Source organism: Pipra filicauda, unplaced genomic scaffold, assembly GCF_003945595.2.
Source record: "Pipra filicauda isolate LSUMZ 115617 unplaced genomic scaffold, ASM394559v2 scaffold190_size1978887_pilon, whole genome shotgun sequence".
Classification (NCBI taxonomy): Eukaryota; Metazoa; Chordata; class Aves; order Passeriformes; family Pipridae; genus Pipra; species Pipra filicauda.
This window is the reverse complement of record NW_024104299.1, coordinates 174,196-187,541: the sequence shown is the minus strand read 5'-3', so window position 1 is coordinate 187,541 and position 13,346 is coordinate 174,196. Positions and strand designations below refer to the sequence as shown.

At 42.3% G+C, this 13,346-nt stretch overlaps 1 protein-coding gene across 2 annotated transcripts in view; it reads right to left on the bottom strand.

Moving 5' to 3' along the window:
- CUNH10orf71 (chromosome unknown C10orf71 homolog) overlaps positions 1–13,346 on the bottom strand; it is an 87,116-nt gene that overhangs the window by 7,753 nt on the left and 66,017 nt on the right. For both annotated transcript variants that reach the window (XM_039380249.1, XM_039380250.1), the window contains exon 2: positions 96–266. The gene's annotated coding sequence lies outside the window, so the exon portion shown is untranslated. The remainder of the gene's footprint in view (positions 1–95; positions 267–13,346) is intronic.

Sequence of the window (13,346 nt, the reverse complement as noted above, 5' to 3'; positions counted from 1 at the left end):
AATGCAGTAAGATAAAAGACAAGACAAATTAAAGACCATCCTGCTCCTGGTTTTGATCCTTAACTATTATAAAAATGGAAAATACAGGTACATACTTGCCACGTAATTTGCTTCTTCTCTTTAGAACTCACTCTCATATTTGTATTTGGCTTCTTTTCTAACCATCTTTACTGAGAAGGTAGAAATAGTCCAGTGATGTAAATTTGATAGAAGTAGTGTCCCGGGATGTTTCTGAGCTTCAGCATTTTTTTGGTCTTAAGTGAACTCTACAATTTGAAAACAAAGACATTTGTTTGAATGATCTGAAGATTGTCTCCTATTTGTTCATTAATTTGTTCGTTCACATTTTGCAACCATTTAAGGAGTGATTTACAGGATTTCTTACAAAAAGACAGGCAGCTATCCATCCCAGAGCCACAATAGTCAAATACCTGGAGGGTTTGATAGCTTGTGGAGTGCAGTCAGGTTACTAGCAAACAACTGTCACAACCTCCAGTACACTCTGGTAGCCCCAGCAGAGACTAACAGTTGAGTGAGCAGTGGTTTCCTGGCATGCTGCCCATTGCAAAGGCTGTGTGACAACTCCTGGCTAAAAAGAAGGGTTGTGCCAGAAGATTTTTTTCCCTGCTGCTCTCTACATCCCTGATGTGCTACCCTTTCAGAGGGACTCAGAAGAAAATATGTGCCTCCACTCCACCTGTATATGACTTTCTACTGTCAATAAATACAGACGTCAATCTGGTGGACTGGGAACTAATGTAGCTGATGTTTGAAAGTCCATGGTTTTCACAGTCACTGTGGTAAAGAAGAGGAAAGGTGGACAGCTGGGATGGTAAGGGGCAGTAAACAAAACATCTTTTTGCTTCCATGAGTGAATCAGAGTCAGGAGATGCTAAAGGAAAGCTCAGCTATGGTGAACATACATTGCTGCCGTTCTTTTGCTGTGGAAACTCCCAAGGTTCAGGCTAGTTTGCTTAATCTTTGCAAGAATATATTGATTTCCTGCCTGGTCCTGAGGTAATGCAAATAGCACAGTCTTCTCTAAGGAAACTTTTGAGTCAGCTCACGATATTAAAAACCTACTGGCAAAAGTGGCAACAAGGGCCCACCCACTGTGATGGTCTGCTGGACCTTACCTGAGGAATGACAGTTATCAGTGTGTTAAGGGATAAGCTTGTACCAATCAGAGCTTTCTGTGGTCTGCTTAAGAAGTCTGGGTAAAAAAATGTAAAACTAAAGGAAAAAACCTCAAAAAACAATGCTACATCTGACTGCAGACAGACGTAAAAGGGCATCGTCTCTTCAGAGATGTGTGCTCAGTTCTTTGCTCAGAGGTTAAATTTCAATTTTACTGCTTCTGTGGTACTCTTAACTGTGCAAAACCAACACAGCTGCGGGAGATGGTGATTATGTTCTGCTCACTCATCAACAAGCCGCTGACTAAATTACAGCAGCACAATGTTTATTGGTATTTAGGTGGTGCCTGAACTAGGAGGAAGCTTGCCTTTCAGATCTCCTGGATAGAGGTCTGGAGAAACATACTGTCCCTTGTAAACTGAGAACTTTTGCTGAAAAGTGAGTAGAGTAACTATGAACATTTTCCTAGATGGAAATTGTTTTCCTAGATGGAGTCACTGTTACAAAAACAACTAGGCGCCACTGATCAAGAAAAGAATAGTGACTGTCACTGACTCTGAAACCCTTGTGATGATCCTTGTCTTGCCTGGACACAATACTTGTACTTGGGCAGCGTAATGTTTCAAGCTAGAAAATCTGTATCTGCACCAAGTGTTCAAGGTGTAGATCATTACTGGGACTGGATGGAAAAAGCAGCACTGTACTGATCTAGCTATCCCTTGTATAGGTATGACAGCAACTTCTGAACTAGGCAAAGAAGCTGTTCATGCCAGGTTTAATAACCTGGTAAAGCCCCATTTCTTTACCTTTCTGGACAAACATGGCAGCCAGCAAGCAAGGTGCAGTGTTTGAGCTCAGGTCAGGTCAGGATTCAGCTAGTTCAAATATTTAAGGATGTCTGAATTTAGTCTATTTTAAAGACAGAGGAAAGCAATACTGGGCATTTGGAACTGCTTGGAAATGCTGAGGAATGTGTGAGGGGTTAACAATAGGCATCATCTGATATGAGCGACTGAAAAAGCTCACAGGAACACACACATTTCAAGCAGCCTAATCAGAAACCAACCTCCCCTCTCTTTTAAATAGGAGGCTTTTTTCAGTGTCTCTCTTAAGTACATAGCAAGTTGTGATGAGGAGGTTAAATTACAGACTATTCCTGGCCTGGCACAGACTGAATGTCAACCTTTTTTTTCACTAGACAGGAGCTGGGCAAACCAGCAAACTTGGCTGGAGTGTATGACATCACTGCTGCTGCAATATATAAAGGGCCAGTTGGTTCCCCCACCCCCTTGGGGTGGTATTTGGCTTAAGTGTTGTGCCATGAGACACTACAGTGGTATTTTGGCAGCACCCTTGGGAGTTGCATAGCAGTTTAAAGTCAGTAGCACTGCACTACCCATGAGAATGGGAAGAGAAGGGAAAGGGAGGAAAGATGTCTTTTAATCTTTGTGAGCTGATTTTTTTTTATGTGGTGCTCTCTATATAGCATCCATCCACACTTCCAGCCCAAAACTTAGAGCCCTATGGTGACTGCTGGCTGAGGTTTATTCAGCAGTGTGCTCTACTTCCACACATGCTGCTGCTTTGGGTTTCCAGGGGCTCATCATGACAATGAATAGTTAGTGCTTCTTACCATGGGAAATAGGAGAATCCCTAATGAATTGGTGACTTTTTTGCATAGGTGCACATTTGTTCATGGCACACACAGGAGTTCCTAATCAGATGAGAGGGCTGGATGGAAACAGGCCTGGTCAGCAGGCTGAGACAAGGCTCCCAGTCGATGGCAGCTCCTCCTTAGCCTGAGTGGGGCTGGCTCAGTGAGCTCTCTTGGATATTGCCAAAAAATCCTGCATGGCTGCAGTGATCAGCACATGAATGGCTATGGAGGATGCTGCTGTTGGTCAATGATCACAGCACTGATGTCTTCATTGCGCAGATAAGAAGGAAAACAGATAAGAAGGTGTCAGGGAATTAAGTGTCAGGTGTCAGGATGTGAGTCCCTACCAGAGACAAGGAGCCAGAAGGATGTCCAGGAGAACTAACGAAAAACCCTTGTGGTCTGGTGTAGAATACTTGAACATCCCTCGTGTGAGGCTGCTTGGACTGCCAGGGTGTGTGGGCTGGTCATATTGGGCTGTATCAGAGAAAAATGCTCTCTGATCTGTCCTGATGCCTGGGCTGCTCCAGGTACACGACTTCTCTGAGCAGCCCTTGGGGCATATGGACCTGAGGGAGGATCACAACACCCTCAATGAGGAGGGGAGCTGCCTGCCAAGAGAGTCAGTGGTGTTCAAGCCACATTTCCCTGAACTATCAAGAAAGGCAACATCTGGATTGCCATGGCCATAAAATTAAAGCTATTAGCACAAGCCTCCATTTCCCTCATCCAAGATCACTTGCACCTATGCTTTGCAGTCATAAGGGGAAGCCAAAGTGAATTCTCCTGCTATTGACCTCAGCTATTCCAGCATCAGATTTTTGATCATTGCACTGGAAAGCAAGATGAAGGAACCATTTGTCTTTATCAAACCAGTATGGTAGACTGGGTCCATTCCTCTTGAGGATTTGGTCTGGCAATTGTGTCTCGAACAGCTTGTTCTGGGCCAGAGAAGAGGAGAGACTGTTCTTGACTTTGGGCCAGCTTCTGTTCTCAGTTACACTGGTATAAATCTAGAGTCATTTTACTGACGTCAGCAGAATAACAGAACAGAATTGGTGACTCTGAATACATCTACTTCCTAAGCCAACACTGATGCACTATCCAGAAGCTGCATATGCAACTGTAACCACAGGAAAGTGAAATTCAACAGCTGTGAAGAGCCAAACCTCACCCCCATGAGGAATTCAGACCAACATACAAAGGAAAGGTATGTGGAACTAATACCACGTTGCTGGGCCACCAAATCGTGTCCTCTAGATAATTCTGCTTTTCTAACCTGTGTCGCTCATTGCTGACAATAGCAGTGCATTTGAGATAAAGTAATTTTCCTCTTTTCTGCAATATTTACTGGAATACCTAGACCTAAGAGTGGTGTGGTCCCAAACATGGTATGGTCCCAGACATGCAATAGTCCCAGACTGGACGAACAGAGCTGGCTGCCAATCTGTATTGCCATCCTGTGGACAATATCATCCTTTGGAAATGTGTTTGTGTATGTGTTAGGGGATGTTGTTCTCATTTAGATAGTTTCTGAAATTTTACATGGAATAAAGATTCTGAAGAGAAATTAAATTATAAATTTCAAAATTTCATTTAAAACTAAAAAAATCTTTTAATTTTAGATTATTTAGATTATTTTTACACTATGGACCATGAGAAATAACATGTAAATATACTATAATAGTTAAAATACTATGTTATTACTGTCCTTAAATCAGAAAGGGTGTATGCTAATTAACTTTAACTGAAACTTTTCATTTTATTTTCTATGTCAAACAATACTCTGATGATAATGCAACAGTGTGATCTTGTTTTGAAATTTCCCTAAGTAAATATTTCAAATTATAAACCCCATAAATTTCCAATTATCTCTCTAGGGGAAATGTCATTAAAATGAATATGATTGTGATTTTATTTGTTTAATCAAACCACTTTTTTTTCCCGAAGAAAAGAGCTGAAGTCTTTTTCTTCCAGTGAGCTCTACTGAAGCTACAGTATCTGTTGCCATGGGAGTTGGAACCAGGGACTCATCAGTTCAAGGAAGGTCAGTGCAACCTGGTGGAAGTATGAATGCAAGGAGGGAGTGTACCTAGCTAACGACCATGTGTTATGTGTCCTGCTCTGTGTCCTTTCCCCAAAGGATGTGAATGTCTTCCAGCCCCAGCTGAAACGCTTACCTCTTCAGCTCAGACCACAAAGCTTCAAGCACTGGGAGATGAAGACCTCACGTGAAGAAAAATGGGAGGAACAGAGATTGCTTGCGACAGCTATGGAGAATCATGGCAAGTGTCTCTACCTTTCCCTTTCTGGTTCAATGGCAAGGACCCAACAGTTATTTCCAGCCGGTCTCCGGACTGCCTTTCCCAATGTCCTCCAAATGCCCCATCCTGCAAACAGGCCTGTTAAGTCTGGAAGAAGGAGATGTCTCTCAGAAAGAGTTGTACCTGGACTGAGGCTTTCTTGTAACTCCTGTTCACCCCTTCCATCACATGAGCCCTGTTCACTGCCTTTGAAGAGCCAGTAACATGCAGACGTGACAGGGGAAGCCAAAGGCACAGAGCACATGACTAACACAGGCAAAGGGCAGGTGCAGCACTTGACAAACAGCACAAGTCCATGAGAAACACAAGTCAAAGGGACAGTGCTCCTCCCACGACCCAAAGTCAGCACAGACAAGTGACATTTAAGCAACTGAACCCAAACAGTGCACTTCTTGGCATTAAATGTCTGCCTGGAAAAGGCCACTGTCTGTAACTAGGTCAGTCACTATACACCAAGATATTTATACAGCTCCCCAGCAATATGGTACATGAACACCTCGTGGCTATTTATCTTTATAAACTCTCCTACTGCAAGGAGGATTTCTGTCTCATTTACAGATCAGCAGCTAAGGCCCAGCTTCAACTGACTGATTTGCTCAAGACCAAACAGGACATCTGTGGCAGGGCATGGAACCAAATCTAAGTTTTCTGAATCGCACAAGAAGAGCTTAACTTTTGTCAGTTAAGGTAAAAATATTCCTTCCCACTACCTTTCATAAGTGATAGTACTTTAGTCTCTGCAAAAAAACCCCCACCTTCAACTGAGTATAGTGCTGTAGCTCGACATTATATTGTAAAGTGAAATCTGTCCAGATTTGCAGGTGACTAACTGCAAAGATATCTGCTTTGCCTCAGGTGCTATATCTTGTTGAGATCATTAAAACTCAAACCTTCCTCACTAGTTCATGGTGACAACTGACTTTGCAGTGGTACAGCCCCCTCGCTGAGCACTGGCAGGATTTTGGCTGATGAGACAAGTATTCATCTCCTTCCATTCAGTCTCAAGAAAAGCTTAGATGATGAAATCTGAGTTTTCACTTCCTGAATGGGAGAGAGACTTTCCCACAGGAGAGGGAAAGTTGTAGAGTACCACGGGATTGTAATGCCTTGAGATGGGAGATGACAGAGGGGGAAGGGAAATAAAATACATGGACAAGAAAACAAATGTAATGGTTTGGGTGCCTTGTAATCAGGAGCACGCCACACAGTCCCAGCCCCTGTCACGGGAAAATTGTAATGATACCAGCAAGTATGTAAGACACAAGAGGGAAGCAGGTGTATTCTCCTCTGTGACCTACCCAAGGAAATTTGCAGCTAGCAACCAGCCATGCCTCACTTTTCTTTCCAGACTTGGGAATCTGAAACCATCCCCCACTTACACTGCCCTCTCCTCGTCCGCCCCAGCACACCAATACCATCTGCACTGTCAAGTTTACACTCAAGCTTACATTTAAGCTTCTTGACAAGGAGAGTCTGACCCACACCCACTCATACAGGATAGAGTCTCAGGAAATAACAGGCTTGCAGAAAACAAGTATTACTCTTTTACCGGTAATCTCACTCCTTTCCTTTATAACTTCTGGATACCTTCAAGGTTTGGACAAAGATTTTGTAGATCTGTTTTCTATAAAGAAAAAAATTCAAGCCACTTTTACATGCTAGGTTCATAATTGTTCCAAGTTCTAAGTAGTCTTCTCACCCACTGAATTCCACAGAATTTAGGGACAGGCAATATCCTGAAATACCTGTATTATGTTACCAAAGACAAATAGGTATGTGTACCAGAAGTAAGGGAGAAGGTGGAGGCTTTGGTTTTCAAAATTTTCTGGCTCAGGCTGCAGGAATGGAGCTATTTCTTGCTTACATCTTGCTACAGCTTTCAAATGCAGTCCAAAGAACTTTGTTCTTGGGAGTGTGGGTAGGAGGGTAATACACACATACGTGCCAGAGCATATGACTCAAGCACATAACCATCCTTTCACATAACATTTCTCTTCTGATGACAAAGCGTTTCCCATTTGTGATTATAGCAGAGCCATTCAGGTTGAAGGACAAAAGCTGTGGCTTGCCTTTTGCTTGCTGTGTGGAAGATGGCCATGAGACAGCTACACACCTATGGGAGGACTCTGAGAGGGACAGCAGGGGAGAGCCCACTCACCCTTGCCCCCAGGTATCTCTGGAGGCCATACTACTTCCCTCTTTTTGTGGAGCAAAGCCAGGAGAAAAATCTCACCCTGAGCAAGATGGAAGCTCCTTCCAGTTCCCTCTTCACTGTGCACAGGAGTTGTTTTGATTTTGCCCTGGGTAATGCAGACTCCCTCTTCCTATTCAGAGATTGATTAATTGTTATGATTAAATAGTGTGTCCCCAAGGCAATTCCTCATTCTTTCACAGTTAATGAGCATGCTATGGTGTTTCTTGCAATGATTCTGTAAAGGATATATGCAAAAGACTGAAAGGAAAACATCAGGAGTTTTAATCAGAATCCACACTTTTTCCCAAAGAGATACGCTGATGACTTTGGCTGAGTCATTCCCTCAGCAACTTCAATGATGCTGTCATCACAGTGCTTCTCCAGACCACCCAGACCCTCTGAAGAAGTTTGCAGGCAGACAATAGCATCACCATCAGGCTATCACCAGCTACTTCTTCCCCAGCCCTTCTCCTCAGTTCTCCCACATAACCAAAGTGGCAATTCTAGCTACTTGTCTATGGTTTCATTCAGTTCACAAGCATGGGCAAAGAATAATTTCTCAGTTTTGGAGAAACAGACCGAGTCCTAATGTCATTACTTCAAAGTAGATCAGTCAAAACAAAGAGTCTCAGTGAACAACAACATCATGATAAGTAATGCTGCCCCACTGCCTCAGCACAAACCCTGGATGCAGCTTGCAGGGGTCAGTTCCCTCTGAGTATGTTTTTTCTTCTGTGCCAGCATCCAGTTTCTGCACAACAGAGCCCTGTGCTTTGAAAACATGCAAAGGATGGGGAGAGGGACACATATGAACTAAGTATCAACAGAACACAGAACAAAAGCCATCAGAAGCATGCAAAATTGTACATGGGTCTATAATGAAGCTGACAGGTAGGCCAAGCTGGCCTTAAGGTATGAGAGCTTATGTCTGATCCAAGTAAAGATGATATAGGTCCATCTGAGACTGTGGACCTGTAGAAGCTGCAAACTGCTGGACACTACTCTTTGCTGACTTTGCATGTTAAGATGTAGCCAAATATTTACCACATACATGTATTTTAGAGATTCTTCAAAAAATTGCAGAGATTTTCATATCTATCTTTTCCAAGTGGAAAGTATGAATTAGGTAGCCTTTGTGTACCTGACTGTCATAGTCCTATGATAGTCCCCAAAACACCCTTTGGCATACAAGTATATAAGTGGCATATAAGCGTATAAGTAACAGGGAAAGCATCCTTGAAATTAATGGGATGTAGCTATGTGAGAGGCTGAAAATAAAGATGCATCCCTATTTGACCTGCTTGGCTCATAAAAAGATTGGTCTGACTGTTACCAGATGATTTAGATTAATCATTACTAGCTACTGCCTTCTTGTATATTGTTATTTGCAAGCACAGGAGATGGATGATAAAGAAACCTAGGACTGTAATTAAATATCTGATTTTTATTCCTGTCCAAAGAGGATCATTTGGCAGGGAAACCCAAGGAAGAGAAAACCTTACTTCTGTGTAAGGGTTGTCCTCTTACGGCTTCAATGCTCCTCAGTTTCTCTGAGGCTGGTAAAGGACAGGGGTCTTGGTGGCAGTCTCTTCCACCACACACACTTGAGAGCCATAAAAACCTGGCAAGCACCAAGACAGTCACAAAACAGCAAGCTTGACATGCACACACAAATATACATACATACATACATATATACATATATATATATACACACACACAACTTTAGATATATATGTGTAAGCAATCACTGACCCGTCCAAAAACATATGCAGGTTTGATTGAAGAGGATCAACCTTTTCTCAAGGGTAAAGTTTCCCTACCAGTGCATACATGCAGCTCCCACTTTGGTCGTTTTCCCCACACACCTGTCAGCTGGCTCACAGACACATGATCCCAAAATGTGACACTACCTCAAGCAATGCACACTACCTCTAAAAGCAATGAACTCACCCACTTGCTTATAGTAGACAAAGCTCTGTGTGACCTGGCACCCTGGCTGCAGGCAAGTCAGCACAGTGAAGCCTGCAGCTAAAAACCATTTGCAGATTTTGCCTCTGCCAGCAACTTTCCCTGTCTGTAAACTCAGCTGGACTAAAGAACAGAAAGACTGATATGGATGAGTGGTATTTTCTCCCAACATGGTTCACAGGGTTAGTTGGCTTTTTCCCTGGTCTTGGAGGGATATGGACATTTTGCACAGGTCTAGTAATGCAAGTACAAGCAAGACAAGCATTTCAGAGAAGCAGGTAGGAATAAGGGGCTACAGAGCAAAATTTCTGTGTGCTTTTGGTTTGCAGTGCTGGGGTGCAATTACACCTGCATACCTCCACCCAACTGCGGTTTCGAGTTCACCAGAGAGGCCCTGTTACAACTGTTTTGGTAACTAAGTTGATAATATGTATATAAATACCTTTCTAGTGACAAGCGTGGAAGGATGGAGAAACGTAGTTGGTTTGGGGCTCCAATGTACTGGGAATCTTTTACTTGTTAGGATTTGTCACAGACCTCATCCTTCAAGCATTTAACTGAGGGCATTTGTTTTCACACAGACAGTTCCTCGAAGAAGTGAAGGTAGAGAGCCATAGCCTTTGATCCTGTCCAGAAAGCTTATTTGTCCTTATCTCTTCTCACTTTTCCTTCTCCCCAGCCTCTGTCCCAGCAATGTCAGAGGACCACTGAGGAGCCCTATAGCTGATACTGTACGAAGTCAGTGTGAACCAATCACTTTGGTCTTTTGCTGCAAAACTTTTCCTTACTCAGATTTAATCACATTGCCTGTTCACAGGCCATTTAAAAAAGCATAACCAGTTTGTCTTCTCGAGCTCAATTTTAATTATTTCTGGTTTTATTTTGCTTCTCAGTTCTGCAGCTAGGCTAATAAAATCCAGTTCCTTGGGATAGCAGATTAAGTTCTGCAACAACTGGAGGCAGAAAAGCTTATGCCATTTAAGAAATTTTCCAGCGATTAAAATTGGATACAAGTCATAGTCACAGTCATTTATAGTGGCCTCTTAGCACTGACTAAGTATTTGAATTATTTTACTTTTTCAGATTCTGTAGTATACTAACTGCTTTCTATAAAATATTTAAATTATTTTATTCCTATTTATTCCAAAAAAGAAAACAAAAATGCCTCAGACCCCTATACAAATCACAAAAGTTTTTAAAAGTAGTTTATCTGTAGGCAGTAATCATCTGGAAAATACAATCAATGTATTTGCTTAAAGTTACTTACAGAACAGTGCACCAGACAATTAAATGGAGCTTCATAGCAATAGTGGTCTTTTAAGAAGATCATGCCCCTTTATAAAATAATTATATATCATAAACAGTAATCACTGCATACAAATCTTTCCACACACAAACTTTCAGAGACAATTTTGCATTTCTCAGAGCAGAAAAAAGCCAGACAAAACAAAAGGACTTTCCAACTCTAATCACTAAAGAAAATATTTAAATGCTGTTTGATTTCTCTTACCTGATCAATCACACAACTGATCCTTGAGTGCACACGCATTCACATGCTCAGAAACCACCATTCCTTAACAATTTCCTTGTTTTAAAAACATCCATATGCTTCTCTCTTACCTTCTGTGCTCCAGCTTCCTGATAGGGATAGCACAAGGCTGCACTTTCTTCCCTTAAGTCAAAGCCCCAGCAAGTTTTACAGCAACCTGCTTACTACTAGCACTTCCCATTATTTATGTGTGGCAGACTCTTCTTCTGAACATGGTTATCTTAATAAAAATGATGACTGAAAAATAAATAAAACAGCAAAAGTGGAGGAGCTAACCCTTGAGCCCTCGCAGACCTGCCCAGCCAGGTGAAGTGAAATGAGCAAGGAATCCGAAGTTAGTAAAATGTATTTAAATAGTTATCAGGCAAGGGGAAACCAAACGGAGATCATGGTGGGGAAGAGGCAAACATACGTATTGGAATAACCATGCGGTGTCAAGTAACAGACAGATGAAACAAACAGTCATCAGCTATTTTTACACTCAGATTCGCCACTGGTAGTGCTTCAGAGATAACTAATACAGAAAACAGTGCTGTGCAATTGGCTCACTACTGCCAATGAATCAAACCTCAGAGCACTGCATTTTTGTGCCTACAGGTGTGAGTCAAAGTGTTTATTAAGGTCACCACTAAAAATACTGTGTAAGTCTGCACACAAGCAACACATTACTGTCTTATGGGTGCTTTTTCATAAATAGCTCATTTCATCATCAAGGCTGGACAAATGTAGCCAGTGTTCTTGGAGTAAGGACCCCATTCCACAGTCCTTCCAAAGCAAACAAGATCAGCCATCCTCCTGGGAGATACATGCTGGCATTGGGTTTCATTTGGCACACTGCAATAGGATGTTGAATAATAGGGGAAATATGCCATGAAGTCAACAAGCTAAGTTTTTGTACTGCACATCTAAACAATGGATTGCACCCTGGGCCACACTGGTGCATACAGCTCCTTACTGAAGTCATGGGACTCTACTGAGGCTCAGCATCACATTGGACTTGAACCACAGCCTGCAGCAAAATAAGAAGCAGGACCTCCTGTGATTACAGCTCAACTCCTGCTTCCATGACAGAGCAGGACTCCACATGAGCCCAGTGTCATTTGCATTTTAAAAAGGGCTGCTAATTACATTGCTACAGCATGAACAAGGTAACAACCACACAGTAGCTGCTGCCTGAGAATCTCCAAGCACCAGGACGCTTGTGATGAACTAATTGTCCCTGAGATCCAAGAGCAGCCCAGGCCTATCCCTCCTTGGAGGGACAACGACCTGCCTTCTCCAAAGCAATCTTCAGCTTTGAATTCCCCACCTGAGAGAAGTGTATTGTTCACTTTAGCTACCAGCAGGAAGATTTTACGAAGACCGTTCTCCTAAACTCCTGGTCTGGGCTTTTGGTGTTCAAGTGTTTCTTCTGACACTGTCCAAGCTGAATGCTGGTCTTACCAAACATCAGGGAACTTCTACTAAGTTCTGGCCTGGAACTACACAGTTCCAACAGTTTCCCATGTCCTCCACCTGTAAGAGTACTTATGCACAAAGGTCTGGTGTATCATGAATCATGGTACCTATGAACTCTGACGTTGGAGAGAACAGGTGCATACTGAAAAAAAACAAGTTTGGGATTAAAACAGACAGTGGAAAAGTAGTTTTCAGGCCCCCACTGCCACTGATGTAGGCAAAACTGTCTGTATATGTGCCTGTCTCTCCCACACATTTCTAAAGAGGAGTGGAATGTATTTCTGGAATACTTGTGCTAAAAATAAACCCATCCTTGCTGTCTATGAAGTGAGGCAGGTATAGCCCTGCTTTCTATAAGCTCGTGAACTTGTGAACTGATTAGAGGCTGAATCACAACTAGAAAGACCCCTATGGAAATTGTAACTGCTAGTGCAGGAAGGGTGGTTGATTGTTTGGTAAATCTAAAACAGGCCTCTCACATGAAAGCAGTTGGGGTTAACACAATTCATCATGATGAATGTGCTTCACAGACTGCAGCTTTGAAAGGACTCAAACCTTGGGATAACCTTACTCAAATATGGTGATAATAAAGATATATACTTGCAAATTCAGTGCTCAGATGAGACTCTGGGATCAGATGGCCTGTCATTAAAATAAAACCACTTCTGGGGAAAATTACTGAATAATGCACAGCAAACATGATCCAGCGGAACTTAGATGTTGTTATCCTGCTCCCAGAAAATTTACAAAGCAAAAATTCCTGCTGCTTCCATTCAGTGAGTGTAGAGCAACAAGAGATCACACTGAACTTTCGTAGAGAGTAACTTAGACTGAAATTTTAAATCTATATGAAAAGAGTATGCAAATTCCACAAACACGTCAATGGAAAATGTATGTATGTATAATGAATGTATCTTTCACACATACACACACACTTGAAACTTTGTATGCTTGGCAATGCTGAGAATACAGACATGTAAGCCTTATGCAAGAGGAGTAGCTTTCAGCTTTTTCTGACTTGTCTCCCATCCCTGAACACTTTCTCCAGGGAAATAA